Source organism: Ictidomys tridecemlineatus, unplaced genomic scaffold (genome assembly GCF_052094955.1).
Source record: "Ictidomys tridecemlineatus isolate mIctTri1 unplaced genomic scaffold, mIctTri1.hap1 Scaffold_100, whole genome shotgun sequence".
Classification (NCBI taxonomy): domain Eukaryota; kingdom Metazoa; phylum Chordata; class Mammalia; order Rodentia; family Sciuridae; genus Ictidomys; species Ictidomys tridecemlineatus.
This window is the reverse complement of record NW_027520970.1, coordinates 162,057-170,681: the sequence shown is the minus strand read 5'-3', so window position 1 is coordinate 170,681 and position 8,625 is coordinate 162,057.

The following is an 8,625-nucleotide window of genomic DNA, read 5'->3' as shown; positions in this document are numbered from 1 at the left end:
TACATCTACTTGGGTTAATAATGTCCATCACATTCCCCCATCATCTTTAAACCTTGCATGTCTGTCTAAATAACTAGTGTAAACAAAAGGCAATTGTGTTGTTCTTTCCCATGAGGTGCAGTTCAGGTGTGAGGCCCCATCTAGGACAACCCAGGGTAGCTGTCCCCAGAACAGGTTTGCCAGCCTGTGGCGGTTCAGAGGTGGCCACTTTTGCCGGTTGTCTTTGGTCAGGTTGTGTGCCAGCCAGTTCACATTGGTCTTCCAGCTCTCCCTCAGGGCTTCATTGAACTTCACCCGGAAGTACTTCAGCCCCTCCTCCTCTGTCTTCCCCAGGGTGTCCTGGGACAGAATCATCACAACTGCATCAACATTCAGGGATCCTGACCCTGCTGCATCTGCAATCCTTTCTGCCTCCCTATACTCCTGCCCCCTTGGGTTGTTGAAATTCTTTCCTAAAAGAACTGCAAGCAGATGGTCAGGCAGCCTCACCTTAGCTGAGAGAAGGGCAGGAGAAGCTTTATGGAATATACCCCCTCCCACTCTGCCTCTCACCAACTGAAAAGAAAGGAATGGAAAGTGTCTTGCACACCTACAAGGGACTTTATCTCAGCTTGAAAGACACTGAGGACACATGGGATGGCCAAACAAGATAACAGTTCACCTGCAACTGGGCAGGACTAGCCCCAGAGAGCACACCACTCTGTCCACTTCCAATCATACTGCACTGCTGGGCCTGGGAGGGTATGAGGGCCCCCATCTGTGAGGTGAATCTCCTATGTCCCTGAGCTGTTCGGGCAAGATGCACTCTGACCAGGATGAGCTCTGCCAAGCTCATTTTTTATACTATACCCAGGTCAGGCATGCTCCTCTGCCCCTGTCGAGGTTCAGGCAGGCCTTGGGAAGTATGTGGTGGACCCTGGCCTCCAGTATGGTGTGGCCCTGTGCTGGCATACCTTCACATACTGGATGTCTTTGGAGGAGCTGAGTTCAGGCAGGCCTGCTGCCCACATCAGAGCAAAGAGTTGGAGGAAGAGGAGCCCATGGTGCCTCAGAATGCTGTAGGTGTGTTCTCAGTAGCTTTGAAATCTGCAGAGGAGGAGGACATAGATAAATTCCTCCCAGCCTCCCCCAGCCCCAAACCAGCAGGGGTTCTGCATCCAGCCAGCACCTGCCCCTGAGTGTCTGCCCCTGGTCAGGTTATGTGTGTGCCCAGATCCTCTAACTAATGCCCCTGCCTGGGCCTGCCTCCTACAACTGCCATGGACCTCCTGTTTGCACTGCCCAACAGGGTACTCTGGGGTTGGTGTGTACCTGCAGAGAAGGAAGCACCCCCAGGGTAGAGGCAGGAGTTTGGCTGGGTGGTATGTCCCCATGATCCACAGGGGTTTCATCATGGATTCCATGAAGGTGTACCTTTCCACACTGCAGGCAGAGGGCAGTGTTAGCCATGGTGGTTGGGGGCTTAGGGTGGGGAAGGGAGCTTAGAGACTAGTTCCAGGTAGGGCTAGGCCTAGGGCACACCAGACTTTTGCGAGCATCCTGCTGGGGTCCAATGGGGACTGCAAGTGTGAAAGGAACTCTAGGTAGGTAGGGAGGCCCCTCTAACCTGGGTGTCCTGAGGATCTGCACAGCACACCCAGGGAAGAGGGGCACTCCTCCCTCCAGAGTGGAGTCCCCTCTAACCTGGGTGTCTCCCCAGTGCACCCAGGGCAGAGAGGCACTCCATCCTATGTTGAATGATATTTTCTGAGCATCTTATTTTTTAATAGAAACTTGTATTGACTTCTAGAACCAAATTTTGTGATAGCAATGTCAACAGAGAGCAGTGTTTTCTGTAAGAAACTTCTCATAGCTTGAGAAGTTGGAGACACAGCTTCTTTTGTCAGAGGTAGAGGTGATGAAGAACATTCCCAAGTCTGACTAACTCTTAGCACAATGAACTCTTAGCACTAGTACAGGGGAGAGGGAGTGTCCCAAATGTCCAAGAAAGTTAGGCATTGGCTCCAAATAAAAGGGCAATATAAACTGATTTTCTCACTGAATCCCACAACAAACAAACAAAAGCAAACATACAAAGCCTTCACTACAGTGCCCCACATACTGTGTTGTCCATGTCCAGTGTTTGTGTGCACACATGACTACACAAACATGAGCATCTGTGGAGTTTTAAAGCATCTGTAAATGTGGACATGATGCCCAATCCAAGCAATCTTCTTCAAATGACAAGAATGTTTTCACTGTAACCTTGTCTGTTGAAAAGTAACCTTGATGCCAAAATACCTCCCAGCTATACAATGGTTTTGAATTTTGTTTTAATCCATTTTTTTCCTGTTGTGACCAAAAGGACTCAAATTGAACAATTGTAGGGGAGAAATAGATTATTAGAGGGCTAATGGTTTTAGATGCCTCAGTCCATAGAAGGCCAGCTCTATTCCTTGGGGCTCCAGGTGAGGCAGAACATCATTGCAGAGTGGTGGGGGGGGAGGGACCAGCTCACATGATGATCAGGAAACATAGTGAGAGGTCTCCATTTACCAGATAAAAATAAATACTCCAATACATGACCCTAATGCCCACAACCTCCAGCCACAACTTACCACTTCAGGTAGCATTTTGTTAATCCATATTAGGGGATAAACTCACTAATTGGGTTAGGACTCTCAACCCACTCTGTTCTCCCCTGAACCTTTTTTCATTATCTCACACTTGAGCTTTTGTGGGATACCTCACATCAAAACCATTACAAATTCTGTCAAGTGTCCCTGATAATGCCCTTTTCAATTACCCTTTCCATCAAGTCCAGCCCAGAGCTGTGCTGCCTGCACTGGTCAAGTGTCTCTCATCTGTCTGTGTCTGAGCAGCACTTCAGTTTTTCATATCTTCCATGATTCAGCCTTCTTTAAGACACAGGCCACTCATTTAGCACATGGTCTCTCAATATGGGACTTTGGGACATTTTTAAATCATTATTTATTTCAGGCTGCATAACAATTAATTTGAATTGTCAAATTATTTGATTAAGAGATGCCAAATATTTAGAAGCTTCTGGGTGTGTCAGTAAGGGTGTGTCTAGAAATGATTGACATGTGTTCCTAAACGTGGGCATTAGTATCCAATAGGATGGTAGCTTGAATGGAATAAAAATTGGAATAATAAAAAAGCAGCAGGTGCAGATGCAATTCTTCTTGAATGTGTTCTTGATTGCTGCTGCAATCACTTGAGTATATCACATCCTCACTCTTCCAAAGCAGACTCTGCCAAGTATTCTCCAGGAAGTTTCCAGAAGCCCTTGGAGTCAGACTTGGGTAGCATCACTGATCCCTTTTGTTCTGAGGCTTCAGCATCTTGGTCTTTGCAGCTACTGGCTCCTGCAACTCTCCAGCATGAAGATGGATATTGTGGAGTATCCTACTTCTGTTCCTATAAGACAACCTAAAAAATCCCCTTTGTATAATTATACTTCCTGTTGGAACTGATTCTCTAGAGAACCCCAACTAATAAAGGCAGGAATGCCTCACAAATTCTGTAATAATCTAATATTTATATGTAGAAGCAATTGATGTAAGTGTGTCTCATTTTTAGAGATTTTTGTCTTTTATAATTGGTTTATAAAGAGTCTGATAAGTTTTATCAGTCTTAAATTAACTCATAAGCATTTTTCATTTATTAACTAAGAAGAATCTGTAGAGTTCCTTTGAAATTATGTAGACACTCTTTATCTTGTTCAAATTCCACCCCTAGTTGCAGCCTCTGTTTTCTCTTATCTGGGTCCATTACTACTGCAATAGTAGAAGCAAATGTGACTCCATTTTGTTTTATGACTTCATCCTGTAAAACATCCATGCCAAGTAGAAGGGTCATGATTGGGGCAAGATGTTCTTTTCCTTTTGCTATAGAAACCTTAAAGAACAGGGAACTACCTAATGGGGCATTGTTTCTGTAACTAGGGTAACGGGGCTCTGTTTCTGTAACTGGGGTGATTGGACTGTGATTGGTTAGGCTTCCTTCCACTTGACTGCACTCTCCCACTTCTGTACCCTGGCTTGCTTGCATTGGCTAGACCCCCGAACATCACTTTTGCAGTTTTCAGGCTTATAAGGAGAGCCCTTTCAATTGTTCTGAGATGATCAGGGGAACTGCTTTATGTTCTGGTCAGTCGCTACTAGTGAGCTTCAATAAAGGCTTGATTTGATTATATGTGAGTGGTCTGCAAGTCAGTTTATGAAATCCAGGAAGAAGCTTTAACTATAACACTACAATGATGGCTTTGAACTAATGTTTTTGTTTTGTTTGTTTGTTTGTTAATGTTGCCGTTCTCTGTATTTGGCATTTAACCCAAAGGCAAAAGCCAACTTACGTGTTCACAAATTTAAAGTAGTATGGAATCATGGATCCCCATTTCCTTCAGTTGCGTATAAGAGATTACTGTCTTTGTTTCTGAAACTACAGATTTCCTCACTTGCCAACAAATCTCTTCAAGCTGGCTCCTATAACTTTTTAACTTCTCCCATTTGTTCTATAAATGTTTCCTCAATCTCAGCACAGTTATATGTGCCTTAAATGGCTACTTCTCCAAAGAACACTGGCTTCTTTTATTGGAGAATAAAAATTAGAATCTGTAATCTAGGTATAATGTGTGCTCATCCCCTTCCCACATGCATGTGATCAGGGAGGATTCATGCTAGTCTCCTTCCCCTACCCATGTACAGAGTTCTAGGGACACTGGGTGCTTGTCCCCACACTCACATGTATACACTTTCTCATTTTGCCCATTTACCAATGGTTGTCATTGGATCTTGGATGCTTCCCAAAGCTCAGGTGTTGCAGGCTGGTGCCATGTGCAGCCATAGCTAGTGGTGGGCTTTAGGAATGGGTGTAAGGTTCTGACCACATCAGTGGCTTAACAACTTGATGGGGTCATAAGTAAAGGAATTGCTAGGTTTTTGAGAAATCTGTAGGTGTGACTAGTTGGAGAAAGTTTGTCCCAGGGTAAGGGCCCTGAGAGAGCATCTTGTCCCTAGCCCTTGCCCTTGCCCTTTCAATATCTCTCTCTCTCTCTCTCTCTCTCTCTCTCTCTCTCTCTCTCTCTCTCTCTCTCTCTCTCTCTCCCTCTCCTCTCCCCTCCTCATGAGGTGGGCAGCTCAGGTCTGCCTTGCCCTCCCATCAAGCTGTTTTGCCTCACCACAGGCCCAGAGGCCAAATAACTGTGGACTGAATCCTTAGAGACTGAGCCAGTTTAAGTCCTTCCCCCTTGATGTTGTTTTTATCAGGTCTTTTCTTTCAGTAATAGACAACTAATTATCACATCTATATATACTAAATAGATCCCTGTATAGTAAATCTAAATGATACCTTCACTTCTAGCCCAATCCATAGGGTTTTTACAGGTTCTGCCTTTGCTTATTTATGTATTTTTTTCAAAATGGAAGAAAACTAGCTCACCAATACTAATTTCTCCAATTCTCTTGTAGTCAATCTCCCTACCATGCAGGTCACCTCACTGGAGCCTTGAAACCATCATACATTCCAGGTACTTGATGGAAGCCATGCATACTTTTCCATTGCCTTGAAAATACTTACATGTGAAATCAGATAGTATGTAACTTTTCACCCGCACTTTCATAATGCTGTTGAAATTCTTCCATATTATTGGGTGATCTGGTATTTTTCCCTTTATTACCATGTGGTATTCCACTATCAATACTGTATCAATGCTCTGATATGGACTTTCCAGGGACTCTCTGGTGTATATTATAATTTCTCCCTATGTGGGTGGCTACTTAGAGGGATGCTGTGGTCATCTTGCCTTACCCCTATTGTGGACATGTAGTTTTCTTCTACTTGGATGTTGAGAACTTCAGTTGCTTTATCCCTGAGGAATTTTCCGAATATGCATGTAAAATGAAAACTGATTATTCTTGTCAGCAGCTGTTAAAAAACTACTAGTGACAAATAAAGTAAAGAAAGAAAAAGAAAAATTTTAAAAAAACAGAAATGTGTTATTTAGTAGAACACAACTGACAAAATTAAGTTGAAGTCTATACACAAGGCAGTTTTCTGCCTGGTATTCAATGAACCTTTAAATAAAGTAGAGAAGAAAAGCTAAACACTATCCCCAAAGCCTCTGAAAACTATAGCAGGATATTTAACATTCTTATTATGGTTCAGAGTTCATGGCTTCAACAGAGGATGGACCCCAGTATAGACAACTGTATCTCAGTGGAAAGACCTCAAGGACACACAAGTGCTTTGAGAGAGGACAGCTTCTTTGGCTGGTGGTCCACCTGTCCAATCAGCTTAGATCCTACATGCAGTATAATGCTCTTCAAAGGGAAATGAGAGAGTCATGAATAGGGCAAGAGTCACAGCCTAGAATAGTGGTCACACTAGCACCACACAGAATATACACAAACAAAAACTCCATGCATCGACTGACAGCCACAAATCTGCACTCTTAAAGGTTCTTCACTCTGGGGAGAATTTCAGAGAGTAATGCTTCCATGAAAGACTTGACAGATGCTTTACCTCCCAGATGCATTATCTCTTTGGACTGTACATAAGACAAGTGCATCTGTTGTATGTGATGGATGCTTATGAATCTTATCAGAAAACCATTTGAATTGCAGCTTACCTCAGAGTGATAGTTCTCTTACATCTTAAGGATTAAAGATCTGTAATATGGGACAAGCCTGGTCCCATGACTGAATCAGACCAGGGCCTCATGTTTTAGTGCTGTAAGATGGAATAAGACTGGTCTTATGACCTAAGCAAACCAGGGCCTTTTTTGCAGCAGTCCTCTCAGTAGTAATGCCTTGTACACTCCACATCACCCTGTTTGGCCCCAGAGGATGACTGGTTAGTCAATGACAGGTAAGATTCCTCAAGGGAGGAACAACCTAAGACAGGCACACTTGCAGAGGGGCCATCAGGAGAAAGCTTGGGCACCAACAGAAGTGAGGCAAAGAACATCAACCCTCCCACCTGTGCAAAGGCCTAAATCTTCACCCCTTCTGAGAGAGGTCTCCTGTCCCTCATGTCTGCTTTGCTCCCCATGCCCAGCTAAGATTAGGACCCAAATGACAGACAGAGATCTAGTCAACAGTGGCTGTCTGCTCAGCACAGCAGGAAACAACTGCAGCTACAGGAAAGGGCCATGTCTGGATGTTTTCTCTTTTCTCTTTCTTGTTTCTCCCCTCTTTTTCTATTCTTTTCCCTTTTCCTTTCTTCTCTCATCATGGTTTTCCTTTGGCAACTGCTGAGAGCCATTACCAAGTAGGAATGACGCATTGTAATCCTTGCAAGCATGCCCCATGTTAAATGGACTTGCCTTGGAAATTTGCTGCCACCTTGCTTGTGTGTTTGAGTAAGGTGACCCTGCTCAATGACCAGGGTGGATCCAGGATTAGGGTGTACCCTGCAGGAAGTATCCCCGTCCTTGGGTTTAGGGAGTGACAATAGGAGTTTTAGGGAAGTTGGAGGTTGAAGATTATTGCTGCTGGGAGTAGGACGTGCCTGCTGCCTGAGTTCCCGCTGAGTTCTCCTGGAGAGAAAGTATTTAGGATGTGAATTGTGCGGGGGATTTGGATTGCCCCCGAACCTGTGTGGAGGCGGTGTGAGATCGGGAATAAAGAATTGCTGTTTGAACCTACAAAGCTGTGTGGTGGCTCGTGATCTTGTGCCAAGTCCAGACTTCGGCAGGCAACAAATTTAATAAAAAGAGAGGAAATGTTGGAATAAGTTTCAGTCTCAGCTAGCAGCTACTAGCAGCTTGGAAGTGCCTGAAATAGCCACCTTCCTTCAGGCCTGACAGGAGCGCCTGCAGGATGGGGTGAAACCACATCCTCAGCACTTATGGTTAGCATTGCCAAACTGATCAGCCAAAAAACTGAGTCAGGGGCTTCAGAGTATAAAACCCCTGACTCAGTAAGGGCTAAAGACCCTTCCAGACTGCTTTTTGCTACAGCAGAAATATTTAGAGGTTCCTCACAATGTGGTAACATTAGGCACAAGATGATTGGCTTATGGATATTGCCATGCTTATGTATGATTGACAGGCATGCCCCACTCAAACCCTATAACTGTTGTGTGAACTCCAAAAATAAACTGAGCTACTGGATGACGACCTGAGGCAGGTCTCCAGCCAGTTCTCTCACCCGGAGTCTGTGTTGATTCCACGTCTCTACTCCCAGCAACAAGGTAGCCTAGTGACCATGAATCAAGAAGGGACTAGGAACACATTCAAGATGGAATATGTCTGTTCCTATGACAAACAAGAGCAGGTGCATCTGTGCTACCTATTTTAGAGTGGTAAGATGGGACAAGTTTGGTCCCATGATCAAACCAGACTAGGGCCTTCGGTGACACCTGTTTTATACCTTGAAGATAGGACAAGCTTGGTCTCATGACAGAACCAGGTCAGGGCCTCTTGTGCCATCTGTTTTAGAGCTATCAGATGGGACAAAACTTGTCCCATGACCAAATCAGTTTAGGACCACCTATGCCATTTGTTTCAGAGCTGTAATATAGGGAATGCCTGGTCCCATAACTGAACCAGGCGAGTGCCTCCTGTACCATTTTAGAGCTGTCATATAGAACAATCCTAATCCCATGATTGAACCAGGCCTG